The sequence below is a fragment of the Choloepus didactylus genome, chromosome 20, assembly GCF_015220235.1.
Source record: "Choloepus didactylus isolate mChoDid1 chromosome 20, mChoDid1.pri, whole genome shotgun sequence".
Taxonomy (NCBI): domain Eukaryota; kingdom Metazoa; phylum Chordata; class Mammalia; order Pilosa; family Megalonychidae; genus Choloepus; species Choloepus didactylus.
In genome coordinates, this window is record NC_051326.1 from 35,308,447 (window position 1) to 35,323,401 (window position 14,955).

Consider the following 14,955-nt stretch of genomic DNA (forward strand, 5'->3'; position numbering starts at 1 on the left):
TCTAAAGAGAGAGTTCAGTGGGAATTGTGTGTCTTTTGATCTTTATGATATTGATATCCTTTTAAAAGAATGTGTCTTCCTGATATCAGTAATGAGTATGGGGCAGATATTCCAGGACAACAACTTAGTGCATCTTCATAAGAGCTGACATCTCTATCTTCCTCTCCCTATAGAGCTGTTATTCTGTTACCCAGTGGCCACCATTAAGGTGGAAGAAAAGGGATAATTATAGAGTCAGGTTTCCCAGTTCCTTGATCACCTATAAAAGTCACAGGTCAGAGGTGTTCATCGATGGTATTAAGACCTTCTTGTTGCTTTTTCATACATTCACTCATTTTCTCAACATGCATTTATTGAGTTCCTACTGTGTGTCAGGGTCTGTGTTAGATGATGTGGGCATCTTGTGAGCCAAAGTGTTTGCTGGCCTCATAAAAACCAGTCTAGTGGAGAAAATAGACATTAAACTAACAGTTTTCCAAATATATAATTTAAAACTGTGGATAGAGCTCTAAGGGAAAATCAGAAAAGAGTAAACGTGGGAATCTGATCAAATCTGAGGAATGGTATTTGGGATGAATTCTGAAAGATTCATGAGAATTAATAGGCAAAGGGGTACAGAACACAGTCCAAAGATGGGCATATTACCGATAGAGGCATGTGCAGAGGCCCTGAGTTGGGAAGGAACAGGGCAATTTGGGGGAACTGAAAGAAGGCCAGTGAGGTTGGAAGAAGGAAACCCGACAGCAGTGGGGTGTGTGTGTGTGTGAATGGTTAATTTTTTCAGCTGAGGAGTATGATGATAGTACCTGGGAGTGAAGGTTGGTGATGCCCACAAAGTGGGTTTCTGATTTTGAACATCCACGGCTGAAGTACTGCACTAGGGACTGTGATTACATGAGGCTATTACCTTTTCAGACATCCTGGGGGCCTTTTGGGGCATCAGAAGGGATGGATGCCTTTGGTTTTCATTGTTGATGCTATTCCTAAAACTGCAAATACTTCAATGTTGGATTCCACTTTTTAAAATATTTATTGAAATGGAATTGGCACATAAAACAAACACATATTTAAAATGTGCGATTTGATAAACTTTTGACATGTTTACAGCTATACTACCATCACCACAAGATAATAAATGCATCCATCACTCCCCCAAAACCCCCACGACTCTTGGAACCCCTTGTTCCCAGACCTCTTTCCCGACCCCTTGTCCTAGTCTGCTTTCTGTCATTACAGATTAATTTGAATTTCTAGAATTGAATATAACTGGAATAAAAGAGATTTGTTTGACTTCTTAATTCAGTATAAATATTTTGAGATTCTTCTATATTGTTGCATGTCTCATTAATTCATCCCTTCATAATGTTAAGTAGTATTTCATTTGCATGGATATACCACAATGTATTTGTCCATTCATCCATTGATGGACATTTGGGTTGTTTTCAATTTGTGACTATAGTACATAAGGCTGCTATAAACATTCATATAGAAGTCTTTGAATCTTTGAATAGACATGCGCTTACATTTCTCTTAGGTAAATATCTAGGAGTAAAATGGCTGGATCATGTGGTAGGCGCATGTTAAACTTTTTAAGAAGCTGTCAAACTTTTCCATGTTGTTATAATATTTTACATCATCACCAGCAGAATTTGATAGTTCCAGGTCTTCTGTAGCCTCATCAAAACTTGGCATAATTTGTCTTTTTTATTTTAGACATTTCAGTAGGCACTTAGAGGTATCTTGTGGTTTTAATTTGCATTTCACTAATGATTAATGTTGAGCATCTTTTCTTGGGCTTATTTGCCATCTGGATATCTTCTTTGTGAAGGATTTGTTCACATATTTTATCCATTTTTTTGTTGGGTTGTTTGTTTTCTTAATATTGAGTTTTGAGAGCCCTTTAAATATCTTGGATACAAGTCCTTTACCAGACATGTTTTGCACAGTAGGTTTCTTTTCATTCTCTTAACAGTGTCTTTCAAAGAACACAAGTCCTTAAGTTTGATGACATCAAACTTGATACCATATCTAAGAAATCTCTGCCTAAGCAAATGTTTTACATTTAGGTCTATGATCCGTTTTGAGGTGAGTTTTGTACATAGCGCAAAATATGGATTGAAGTTCGCCTCTTTTTTCATATGGATATTCATTGTTACAGCACCATGTTGAAAAGTCTATTTTTCCTCAACTGAATTGATTTGTCACATATATGGGAAATCAATTGTCTGTAAATGTATGGGTCTATTTCCAGACTGTGTATTGTTTTATTAATTTATTGGTCTATCTTTATGCCAAAACTGTCTTGATTACTGTAAATTTAGAGTAAGAGTTAAAATCAAGTAGTGTGAATAGTGAAAACCAATGAAAATTTGGAAGTTAAAGGCCTACTCTGGTTTGAAATAAGGTATTTAATAGTTCTTTTCCATCATTCAGCATGAATGTACATTGCCTTGATTTCTCTAAAATTTTATTTTGTTCTCTATTTAAAGAAATAAAAAGTGTTGTGAACCATCTGAAACTGTGACTTCATTTCCCTGGCCATGACAAATTGCTATATTAACACTTCACAGCAATTAGATTTTTGAAGCAAATGCCTGAGGCTCTAGGTGACCCATGACAGTGCAACCCTGGAAATGGGACTGATGTGGGCTTCTAGGAAGGGATGTTGGGAGGGACTGCATACAAATTAAATGTGAATATAATTAACACTGAAGTTTCTCTCGGGAAACTTAAACATTGATAGTTTGTATCTTTACTCAGTAATGTATTGAATAAAATTATAACCCTTAACAAAATCAGGTAGTATAAGTTCTCCAATATTATTCTTCTTCAAAGTTGCATTTGATTATCCTAGATCCTTTGCGTGTTTAGAATCAGTTTGTTAATTTCTAAAGAAAGTCCTGCTGGGATTTCAATTGGGATTGCATTGAATGTAAAGACAAATTTGGGGAGAAATTACAGCTTAACAATATTGTATTTTCCCATCCATAAACATAGTTTATTTAGATCTTATTTATTTATTTAGATCTACATTTATTTAGATCTTATTTAATTTCTATTAACAATGTTTCATAGTTTTCAGTGTTCAGGGCTTGCATATCTTTTGTTGGATTTATCGTTAAGCATTTCATTTTTTTAGGGAATTATGGTATTTTTAAAATTTTTTTATTTTGAAAAACTTTCAAATGTACAGGACAATTACAAAAATAATACAAACTCCATTCAGAGAACTCCAGTATATCCCCACCCTCCCAGATACCCAGTTCCACCAATTTTAACATTTTGCCACATTTGCCATTTCATCTATTAATCTTTCCATCAATTCATCAATCTGTCAATCTATTATTAATTTTCTGACATTTGAGTGTAAATTGTATACTCATGCTCCTTGAACACTTAATACCGGCATGTGCCTTTACTAAGACCAAGGATATTCACTTATTTAACCACCTTAAATGCAGTTATCCAGTTCAAGAAATTTAACATGGATATAAAGCTGACAGTCTCTATTCCAGTTTTTCATATGTCTTAAGAATGTCCATTTGACCTTTTCTCCTCCTTGGTTAGATCCCATCCAGGATTGTGTATAGTATTTAATTGTCATGGACTCTTTAGTTGCTCTTTTATTTATTTTTTTATTGTGGGAACATACAACATAAATTCCCCATCTCAACCACTCCCAAGAAAACCAGTCAGTAGGATGAATCACATTCTACCACCTTCCATTGCTAAAACTTTCCCATCTCTCCAAACAAACTGTAAATCCTCTATGCATTAATTAGCCCCCCAAACACACACATACTTAACCTCCGCCCCTAACAACCTGTACTCTAATTTCTGTCTCTGTAAGCTTCCATATGCTCTGATATTTCCTTTGGAATTAACATGGGGCTTAAATTTAACATCCTGAATCTATAAAAATCTCATTTGCCTTGATACCAATTTAGCTTCAATAGTGTATACAAAATATGTTCCTATACACCTCCATCCTTCCACCTCTGTGTATTTCTTGTCACAAATTACATGTTTATACATTTTGAGTCCCAAACCACTGATTTATCATTACATTTTATGCATTTACCTTTTAGATCCTGTAAGAAGTAAAAAGCTGAGTTACAATCCAAAATACAATAGTACTGACATTTATATTTGGTGTTACCCTATGAGAAAATTTTATCTCTTCATGAAGCTTTGATCTATTGTCTATTGTCCTTTCCTTTCAGCTTTCAGAACTCTCTTTAGCATCTCTTGTAAGGCCAGTCTAGTAGTGATGAACTCACTCAGCTTTTGTTTATCTGAGAATGTCTTAATCTCGCCCTCATTTTTGAAAGACAGTTTTACTGGCAATGGAATTTTTGGATGACAATTTTTTTTTTCACTTTCAGCACTTTAAATATGTCATACCACTGCCTTCTTGCCTCCATGGTTTCTGATGCGAAATTGGCACTTAATCTTACTGAGTCTCCCTTGTATGTGCCAAGTTGCTTCTCTCATGTGACTTTCAAAATTCTCTGTCTTTGGCAATCACCTGTTCAATTATAATATGCCATGGTGTGGTTATATTTAGGTTTATCCTGTTTGGCGTTTGTTGAGGGTGTTGGATGTATATATTCATGTATTGCATTAAATTTGGGAAATTTTCAGCCGTTATTCCTTTGACTATTACCTCTGCCCCTTTCTCTCTTTCCATCATAATTTCCATCTCTCTATCATTGATATTTTATTTGTGTTCAACTATCATTTCCTTTAGTTCTTTGTGCATGTTTTCCTTTAACTCTTTGAACATATTTAGGACGATTGTTTTTTAAAGTCTTTGTTTGGTATGTCCTAGGTGTGGTCCTCCCCATCAATGTCTCTAATGCTTTAATTTTATCCTTTGCCTGGGTGATTACCTCCTTTTTCTTCATATATTTTGTAATCTTTTGTTGAAATCTGTATATTTTGATATTTTAGTGTACTATGGCTAGAATTTAGGCTCTTGGATGTCTATTCCTTAAGATTGTAACAGCTAGTATTATGACAGAGCTTTCCTTGAATGCCAGGAGGTTAAAAAAAAAAAAGGAAAAATAAGAAAACACCTTTCCCAGTCTTTGCAGATTGACCTCTGTGAGTGCTCTCCTTCAGAGCTTATCCATATGGTGAGTTTAGAGAATAGCTCCATACCATAGCATAGGGGCCCTCCCTGATTCTTTCTGTACACATATCTTGTCTTGAGCATGAGTGTGTGGCCCTAAGAATCCCCCAATTTACATGAGTATGAATGTCCCCTCTTTCCTAGGAGACAGTTTCCTCATAGTCCTGAGCACTCCACTGTATGTCCTACAGATGGCAATCCCTTGCCCCAGGCAGCCATGACTTGGCTTCTTTCCCACAGCATTGTATGTGAGCTGCCTTCCTTAAGCAGGGCAAGTTCTGGGACAGTGAGCCTGCAGCAAATATTCTGATTTCAGTCCCTACGGCTGCCACCAGTCAGACTGTGCCAGATATCCATGCTTCCAGTGTGTGCATGAGGGTTACTCTGCTCCCTCTGGACCAGAGCCCTCCCCAAGAGGCGTGGACCAACTTTGCATCAATCTAGTGAGGGGATGGAGGACCCAAGGTGCCACAAGATCCTACTGCTTTTAAGAAGCCTTTGTCTTGATCCGGTGTGTGCCCTGTTTCCACAAGCCTTTCACTGTTCTCTGGAGCTTTGAGAAAGATGCTGCTGCCATTTCTTATTCAAAACTTCTATAAGGTGTCATTTTTACTTTTCAATTTCTGATTGTTCATTGCTATTATATACAAGTACCACTGATTTTTACACATTGATCTTGTATACCACCACCTTACTTAGCTTGCTTATTAATTCTATTCACCTTTTTTGGTGGATTCCATGAACTTTTCTAGCTAGATGATCATGTCATCTGCAAATAAAGACAGTTTTACTGCTTCCACTCCAACCTATTTCCCTTTTATACCCGTTCCCTTATTGCACTTTACTTCCAGTTCAATGTTGAATAGCAGTGGTGAGAGCAGACATCCTTGCCTTGCTCCTTATCTTTCACCATTAAATATGATGTGATAGTTTGAAGCTGTAGGTACCCCAGAAAATCATGCTCTTAAAGCTAATCCATTCTTGTGGGTGTGGACCTATTGTGAGTGGGACCTTTCAATCAGGTTATTTCAGTTAAGGCATACCCCAGGTGGGTCTTAATCCTCTTATTAGACTCCTTTATAAGAGGGTAAAAGAGAGAAACACACAGAAGCTGAGAGAAAGGGACACACAGAGAAGCTCAGAAAGAAAGCCACATATGGAGCAGCCAGAAGCTGAAAACAACAAAACCAGGAGAGGAGGACCAGCAGACACCACCATGTGCTTTTCCACGTCACAGGGGAGTCCAGGATTACAGAATCTCCTGTTGATGCCTTGATTTGAACATTTTCACAGCCTCATAACTGTAAGCTTATAAACTAATTGTTAAATTTCCATTATGTTGCTTTTCGGCAGCTTTGGTGAACTAAAACAGATGTTGTATGTAGTTTCATAGAAGCCCTTTGTCAGGTTTCCTTCTATTCCTAAAAACTCCTGAGAGTTTTTATCAGGAATGGATGTTGGATTTTGTCAAATACTTTTTGCATTTATGAGATAATGATGTGGAAGTTCTTTTTTAGTCTGTGAATATGGTGAGTTACATTGATTTTTTTAGTGTTACATTAACTAGTATTTCTGAGATACACCCACTTGGGCATGATATATTGCCCCCTCTGTATAATGTTGGCTTCATTTGCTAAAATTTTCTTAAGAATTTTTGCATCTGTGTTTTTGAGGGATATTGCTCTAGTATTTTCTTTTCCTGTAATGTCTTTGTCTGGTTTGATATGAGGGTAATAATGCTGGCCTCTTAGAATTAGTTGGGAGGTACTCCCTTTTCTTCAAATTTCTGTTTAGAATTGGTATTATTGCTTCCTTAAATGTTGGGTAGAATTTTCCAGTGAAACCATCTGGGTCTCTAGTTTTCTTTGCAGGAGAGTTTTTACTGCAAATTCAGTTTGTTTAATAGATGTAGAGTTATTCAGGTAATCTATTTCTTCTTGTATAAGCTTTAGTACTTTTTGCTTTTCAAGAAATTTATCCATTTCGTCTAAGTCATCAAATTTATTGGCATAACATTCCCTTATTATCCTTTTAAAAATGAAAAATGAGATATGTTAACTCTCTCATTCCTGACACTGGTTATTTGTTTCTTCTCTCTCTTTTTCAATTGGTTTATCAATTTTACTGAACTTCTGAAAGAACCAGCTTTTAGTTTCATTGATTTTCACTACTATATTTTCTATTAAATTGATTATTCATTGATTTGTTGCTCATGTCTTCTACATCCTTACTGATGCTCTGTTTACTTGTTTGTTTTTTATCAATTATTGAGAGATGGTTGCTGATATCTCCAGCTGTACTTGTGGGTTTGTGTATTTCTTCCCACAGGTTTATGATTTTTTTGTATCATATATTTGGAAGCTCTGTCACTAGATACATAAATGTTTGGGATTTCCATATCCTTTTGATGACTCTTTTATAATTAATTATGAAATTATCTTCTTTATCCCTGGTAATATTCTTTGAAATGAAATCACGTGTGTCTTACATCAATATAGTCACTTAGCTTGCTTTAGATTAGTGTTCAAAAGATAGTTTTCCATCCTTTGACCTTTAATCAATTTGTTTCTTTATATTTAAAGTGGGTTTGTATGCAAAATATAGTTGAACTGTACTTTTTTAGACAACCTGACATATTCTGACTTTTAATTGGGGTGTTTAGACAAATTTCATGTGATATGATTAGTTCATGTTTTTCTCTCTTAGGTTATTGACTACTTTTTTATGATTCCATTCTTATTTCTTTTGTTGGCTTATTAGCTATACCTCTTTGTTGTGTTATTTTAGTATTTTCTTTAAGGTTTATTCTATACATTGTCAACAACACTGTATAGTTCAATTGATGTTACACCACTTCACACAGTTTAAGTACCTTGAATAGTATTGTTCCTGTTTGCTAAAGCTGCCATTATGCAAAATACCAGACATAGATCGGCTTTTATAAAGGGAATTTATTAATTTACAGTCCTAAGGCCATAAAAGTGTCCAAACTAAGGCATCAACAAGAGGACACCTTCAGTGAAGAATGGCCGATGGTTTCCGGAGTACCTCTATTAGCTGGGAAGGTATGTGGCTGGCATCTGCTGGTCCCAGGTTGTGTATCAGCTCCTGATTCCAGTATTTTTCTCTCTAAGCATCTGGGGGTCCTCTCTTAGTTTCTCCAGGGCAATCTCTGGCCTTCATCTCTCAGCTTAGCATCTCCAAACGTCCTTCTGTCCTCATCTCCAAGCATCTCTAAGCATCAGCAAGCATCTGGGTCTGTGTGGACTCTTAACTTCTCTCTTAAGTACTCCAGTGATCTAATCAAGACCGACAGTGAGTGGGCAGGGCCACACCTCCATGGAAATAATTCAATCAGGGTTCCACCCTATTCAACAGACTAATCAGTCTGCGCCCACAAGATTACATGAAAGCATATGGCTTTTCTGGGGGACACAGTTTATCCAAACTGGCATAAGTATATTTTCATTTCTCTCCTCCTGGTCATAATGATAATCATACATTTCACCCTACAAATTATAAACTCAACAATACATTTTTATTAATTTTGCTTTGAACAGCCAATTATTTTATAAAGAGATGTAAATAATAAGAAAATATTACTTTGCCTTTATCCACATAGTTAGCATTTCTAGAGCTCTTCATTCCTTTGTTTGATTTATATTTCCATCTAGTATCATCTTCCTTCTGCTTGGAGTACTTCCTTTAACATTTCTTGTTGTGCACTTCTGCTAGTGATGAATTCCTTCAGCTTTTGTATGTCTGAGAAAGACTCTATTTAACCTTTGTTTATGAAACATTTTTTCCAGGTATAAAATTCTAAGTTGACATATTTTTCTTTCAGTAATTTAATTATGTTGCTTCATTGTCTTTTGTGCATGTGGGTGGGGGGCTTTGTTTCCAATGAAAAACTTGTTGTCATCCTTATCTTGGTCCTCTGTATAAAATGTGCCATCCCTGTCCAGCTGCTTTTAAGATTTTCTCATAATCACTGGTTTCAGTAATTTGCTTATGGTGTGCCTTGGAGTAGTGTTATTCATATTTCTTGTGCTTGGATTTTATAGATCTTCTTGAATCTGTGAGTTTATAGTTTTCATAAAGCTTGAAAAGCTTTCTGCTATTAAGTTTTCAAATATTTTTTTGGTCTCCCCCCTCTCCTTTACTTTGGGGACTTCAATTACATATCCCACTGATATTCTGTTCATTTTTTTTCCTGGGTTTATTGTCCCTGAGTTTTATTTTGGGTAGTTTATATCATTCAATTCAAATTCACTAATCTTTTCTTCTTCAGTGTTTAATCTGCTGTTGATTTCATCCAGTGTATTTTTCATCTCAGACACTGTGGATTTTATTTCTTGATGTTTGTTTTCATCTCTTGATGGTTGACATGGGCATATTATATATCTTCTATGTCTCTACTAACTTGTTCAATCTTTCCTCTAGCCGCTTGACCATACTTAATATATTTATAATAACTGTTCAAATGTCTTTGTCTACTAATCAATTATATCATCTGTGTCATTTCTGGGTCTCTTTTTAGTTGTCTAATTGTTCTCCTTATAGGTCTTATCTTATCACTTTGTATGACTATTAATTTTTTACTGTATGCCAGGGGCATTGTGAATTTTACCTTTTAGGGTACTGCATATTTTTTGTATTCCTATAAATATTTCTGAGTTTTATTCTGGGACATAGCCAAATTACTTGAAAACAGTTTGATTCTTAAAGGACTTGATTTTATGCTCTCTTCGGTAGAACCAGCGCAGGATTAAATCTAGAACTAATACTTCCCATTCTTAGTAGGACTCTACCAGATGCCTGTGAATTAGGAGGTTTTCCACCCTGTTTGATGGAACCAGGAACTATTCCCAGCCCTGTGTTAGCCCTGAAGATTGTTCCTTCTAATATATTTGGATAGTTATTTTCTCAGTCTCAGAATATGGAAAAATCCTGTAGGCAGGACCTACTTATCCATTAGGTACAGTAGGCACAATGCCCAGGGCGCACAAAAATTTTTTAATTTCTTTTACAGTTAGAAAAACTAAATGTCAAAGAAAATGTTGTAAAATGCAGTTGTAAAATATGTGGCTATACGGAGGAAGGGGCACACCAAGACAGAAGTGACCAGGGCAGCTAGAAGCCATGGACCATATTCAGGGGGCAGTGAGTCCATACCACAAGGGCCCACATGGCCCCTGGGAGTGAGCCCTAGGCTGGGTGATGGCGGGTCTGGGAGGCAGTGGGCTTCTATTCCTTGCATCACCACTGGGTGTTCAGTGGGAGCCATTTTCCTCACAGGCCAGAGGGTGATGTCACCTCTGGGGGCCCGGTATTGGCAGGCAGCCATGGGTGCCAGGCTGTGCTGAGGGCAGTGGGGCATGGCTGCAGTCTTGCAGGTCCTGCCCCACCTGGCCAAAGCCCCCTTGTGCTCACTCCTTTCATGGGGTTAGGAAGCTGTTTGAGAGTGCTGTGGGTGCCGTGCTGCTGAGCCCCATGCTGCACTGGGCCCTGGCCTTGGACCCTGACAATGGGCAGCTGAAGGTGTAGGACCAGTACTTTCAGCTATGGCAAAATCTCTACCTGCTGGGCTTCAGCAAGGCTATGCTGAGCATGGCAGCTGCAGCCAAGAAGCTGTTGGACCAGCATCTTATGCAAGATGTGATTTCAGCATTCCCAAGGGGATCTGTGCTGCTATGGAGCATGCCAGCAAGCAGGAGACGCTGCTAAAGCCACACAGCTGTTTCCAGGTATTCAGGGGTGTGGAGGACAACCTGTTGGACTGTGATGCTCTGCAGGCCATGCTGGCCATCCAGGGGGTGGCTCAGCCCTGCTGCCAGCCCCCTTCCCACCTGTCACACTGGAGGAGAAGCAGATGCTCACCAAGCTGCTGGCAGCTGCAGAGCCACCATCCAAGTGCTGAATACCATCAGGAAGACTCTGTTCCAGCTCAAGGGTGGGGGACTGGCTCAGGCCACCTAACCTGCCCAGGTGGTGAGCCTGATTGAGTCACACATGGTAGAGGACCATGGAGGTGACTGCCAGCAGGCCCACTGTGGCCACCACCTGCAATGTACAAGATTGCCTACACATCCTCAATCGCTACAACCTTCACGCTGCCCTGCCACATTCGGTGAAGACAGTGCTGGCTCAGGCCTACTCTGCCATGGGCCCCACACCTGGGGTCATGTCCTCAATGTGATCATTGGTTCCAACACACTGGCGCTAGCTCAGGCCAGCAGCACACTGAGTTGCTGGGCTACCAGGCTGTGGTGCTGAGTATAGCCATGTGGGGTGACATGAAAATTGTGGCCCAGTTCTATGGACTGCTGGCCCAAATCACTGGAGCTTGTCTTACCCCACCTGGGGCTGGGGCTTCTGTGGAGGAGGAGGCAGAACTCCAGGGACTGGTGGCCCAGCTCCACCTCCTATATCTGCAGCTGGAGGAGGCTTTGGCAGGACCTAGGGGCCCTATCTGCTTGCTGGTTGGTGGGGAGCCCATGGTGCAACTGCAGGGCTCAGGTGAGGGTGGCGAGAACCAGGAGCTGACCCTGTGGGATGGAGCAGAGCTAGGACCATGGAACCCAGGGCCTATTGATGATCTATTTTTGAACATTGGCACCTATGCCCAAGCTTGCCAGCTGGGCCACCACTGAGGTGCTAGATGTGGTCACCTTCCTAGTCCACAATGACTCACATGCCTTCAGCTGCCCCCAGGGTGGGGTGCACCTGCTATGTACAAGGCTGACCAGCACTAACATCATGGATGCCCACCTCTAGTTCTGAAGCTGTGGTGATGGCATAGGTGACGTTTTAGAAGCCCAAGGAAGGGTTCTTGGCAGATCAGAGGTGTTCCCTAGTACCTCACTGGACTTTAGGCCCCTCCTCACCTTGGCCTTGCCTGCTTGGTTGGATCTCACACCTCTTGCTTGGGCTTCTTGGATGTGTCCATTCCCCCCTCCACACCCAACCACACTGGCAGATGAGGGCTCCCCTCACCCTTAGGAACCCCTGAGGACCAGGGTGAGCCCTTTGGCCAGTTAACTGGACCCCATCCTACCCTGAGAAGCCTCTCTGCTGAGCACCTCACCTGTCTTTTCTGTGAGGTGAAGCAAGACAGGCTGTGAAAATGAGAAAGACCACACAATGGGAAAAAAAGTGATGAGGACCCACAACATCATAATGCATCTTTGCTTGTAGGTGGGCTAGAGCATCTTGACTAAGAGCTGTAAATGTGCATTATCTTTCAACAGGTAGTAATTAAAACAACATAATTGGATGCCTTCCCTGATGGAGATGGTTTCTTGGGAAACTAGCAGAGAGCAGAGGCCGACAATGGATCAGCAGGAGAAAGAGGAGTGTAGGAGCAGAGGGAGGAAGGCAGAGAGGCTGTGAAGGGTGATGTGCATAGTAGGGCATTTGAAGTCAGCAAACTTGTTTTAATTTCTCAGCCTGAGTTTCCTTGTCTCTGGAAAGGAGTTCATGGTGAGGGTCATCACCATTATCACGGGTGTCCTGGATTGCAGGACCATCAACTTCCATTATTTCAGCTTACAGAGTGAATGGATTTTCAAAATTTCATGCAAGTGCTTATAAACAAGGTGAACCAAAGGAATGATGCTCTATACTGAGACCAGATCTCATATTCTTAGAAGACATCGGTTCTTTACTCTAAACGGAATCAGTGCCAGTGTGAAAGCACAAGTCCAGGACCCCACCTCACCCCCTCTATCCCAAGTGGAATTACTGAAACTGGAATTGATTCTGTGCCATCTGGTGTGCAAATACCCTAACTGGCTTGTAACAAGAAAGAATTAGGGCACAGCTCAAATACAAAAGTAGAAAAAGAAACAGGCTAAAATCCATAGGGAGAATTTTCTATTTCTTAATCTGTCTCCTGTCCCAAATAGCTCTCCTTTCCTCCCCCAATTTGTGTTTATGAATTAAGGCTCTTTCTCTTGCAGCAGATGTCACCAGACTGACAGTCCCTAAACTAGGTCAGAGGGCGTGGTGGTGAATTGACTACAGGCCATCAGGCCACAGCATCCCTTGTCCTGACACCTCCTCCGGTTCCCTGGACTGATTTCCATGGCATCTTAGAGTGTCCTGTTTCCCAGAGCCATCAGAGTTGGAGGAGTCCTCTGTTCAGCTCCATGACTCTAGGTCTGCAGATTATCAGTCCCTTCAGCTGGAAGCGAGAATTGTACATAGATCGTGACTGTCCTCAGCATTTTATACCTCTCCCCAACCCTGAGTCCTATCATTTTCATTCCACTATAATACAGAGGAAATAATTTCAGAGGAAAATTATATAGTTATCATGGCAGCCAGAAAACCACTCTTCTCTTCTTGAATTTCTATTGCACTGGGGTCTGTTTCAGACAGACAGACAAAATGCATTTATGTCAGTTGTGCAACTGAGGCAGCATTGGTGTATGGGTAGAGTATAGGTTTTAACGTCAAACAAACCTTATTTCAAATTCCAGGAAACTGAAACTTAGAGAAATAAGTGATTGCTCACTGTCGTCCAGTTAGTAAAAGGCAGAATCCAGTGTCAAGCCATAGCCTTACAATTCCTACTCCAATGTACAATCTCATCTATGTTTTCCTTCTTTACTACCTCTGACCCCACATTATAGACATTAACATTGCCAGTATGGATTTTTTAAAAAGCCAACTGTATACTGCCTGCATATTTTAAATATTAGAACACAGATAGGTTAAAAGTAAAATAATAGGAGAGAATGCTATAAACACTGAGAAAAAGAAAGCTAGTGAAGCCATTCTAATATTCACAACTTTACATCATAGAGAGAAACAGTATTATATAGGATTCAGATACCCAAGGTGTCTTTAAATATCCATGGTTATTTAAATTAATTTTTTTTAATTTATTTAATAAATTAAATGAAATAGAGGCAAGATGGACAAAATGAATTAAAAGATTCAGAATTGAAAAATAAAATTATAAAATTATAAAGAATCAAATGGATCCTAGTAGTACTGGAAAAATACAATATCTGAAATCAATGACCAAATAGATGGTTTCAGTGGCAGATTAGATACAATAGAACACAGAATTCATTTACTGGAAGACAGGTCAAGTGCCAAGATCCCGTAAAAAGGGAAACATGCACAAAAAGAGACACATGGTACACATTCATAAAGTCTAGCATATGTACAATTTATAGTAACCACTGGGAGAGAAGAAGAGAAAGAGAGATAAAATCAATATTCAAAAAGTATTAAATCTGCATTTTTCAAAACTTATGAACATCAATCCCCATATTTCAAGAAGCTCAGAGAACCTCAAACAAGATGAGGAATCACTGGGAATCATTATAAAATAAGCATTGGATATAGAAGTCGGGAGCTCAGTGGAGAAGAGTTCATTCTTGGCTTTTCCTTATAACTCAAACGCTCCTTCTCTGCTGACTTCAAAATGTTGGCCACTTGTCTCTTCCCTTCCTTTTCTTTTCAACTCTCCTCTACATACTCTCTCTAAATGTCTTCATTTAATCTGAAGGCTTTATGTCATCCCTGACTTTGACACTGAGTTCCAAATTCGTAAATCCAGCTACCTGCAATATTTCCCCTTGAATGTTTTATAAACAATTCAAATTTTATATGGCCCAAACAAAAATTTCTAGTCCTCTCACCCCCAATTTCCTTTCCCAATCTTTACTATATCATTTTGTTTAAACCCCAAACTTAGTAGTAATCCTTGATTTTTTTCTTTACCATCACCCCTGTGCTAGTTTGAATGTGTTATTTCCCCCAAAATGCCATTATCTTTGATGCACTCTTGTGTACACAGATGTATT

The 14,955-nt window shown here is 39.2% G+C and overlaps 1 pseudogene; it reads left to right on the forward strand.

Moving 5' to 3' along the window:
• The first annotated feature begins 10,468 nt into the window (after nucleotides 1-10,468).
• On the forward strand, nucleotides 10,469-14,707 carry LOC119516511 (annotated as a pseudogene).
• Nucleotides 14,708-14,955: the final 248 nt, after the last annotated feature.